The sequence below is a fragment of the Tupaia chinensis genome, unplaced genomic scaffold (assembly GCF_000334495.1).
Source record: "Tupaia chinensis unplaced genomic scaffold, TupChi_1.0 Scaffold000078_1, whole genome shotgun sequence".
Taxonomy (NCBI): Eukaryota; Metazoa; Chordata; class Mammalia; order Scandentia; family Tupaiidae; genus Tupaia; species Tupaia belangeri.
Window position 1 is genome coordinate 9,844,227 of NW_006159539.1, and position 874 is coordinate 9,845,100.

An 874-nucleotide genomic window follows, 5' to 3' on the forward strand; every position below is an offset into this window, starting at 1 on the left:
CCTACAACTGTCATTGTTCTGGGAGCTTTCATTGGCACAAGACAGTGAACAGCTGAGCCTGCAGCCTCTATTGTCACAATTCTTTGACCAACAGAACAAGGGGAACTATACCTGACAGGACTCTTTCCAAAGGATTCAGCATCAATTCCATCCTAGTCTCTCTCCCACATCAGAGGACCAAAAATCCCTGCCTTATCATTGTCATGACACCTAATAATGCAGTAGTCCCTCTGGATTTCTCCTGATGCCCCGGGACCCAACAACTTGCCTTTTCTCGTGGTACTAGAGAAAAGAAGATTTCTGTAGGAATAGAAAGCAATGACCTTATTAACTTTAAAGAAGAGAGAGAGAGAGAGAGAGAGAGAGAGAGAGAGAGAGAGAGAGAGTGTTTCAGGTCATGCTAGATTTATTACATAAGTGAACAAGCCATAAAATCTAACGGTTTGCATTTGCTTTGTGCAATCCAGTATCTGTGGGGGGAAAATTGCTATAAAATGTTTTATAACTCTTTAGATTTTTGTCACACGATTAATTGATGTCCTTTGCTCATGGAGATGGTTGGGTACCTAATCTGGTGATATAGTTTAATGGAAATGACAAGTGACTCAGTAATAGCATATGTGTTTAGGACTGGAAAGTTGCCGGAGGAAGCACTGAATCCAAGTCCCTCATTTTTACAGAGGAGTAGGTAAGCTGAGGTTGAAAATAAATAGTTCCATTGTGATCACAAAAGTTTGGGAAGAAGTTGTCTTTTAGTTCTGGGCTCTTCCACTAAGGCAATGAGATCCCTGAGCTTAACTGGCCAAACAGGACCTTGGGAGCCTATTCCCAGTCACCTAGACAATGGGTTAGGTGGGCCCTCCTTGAGAGGCTC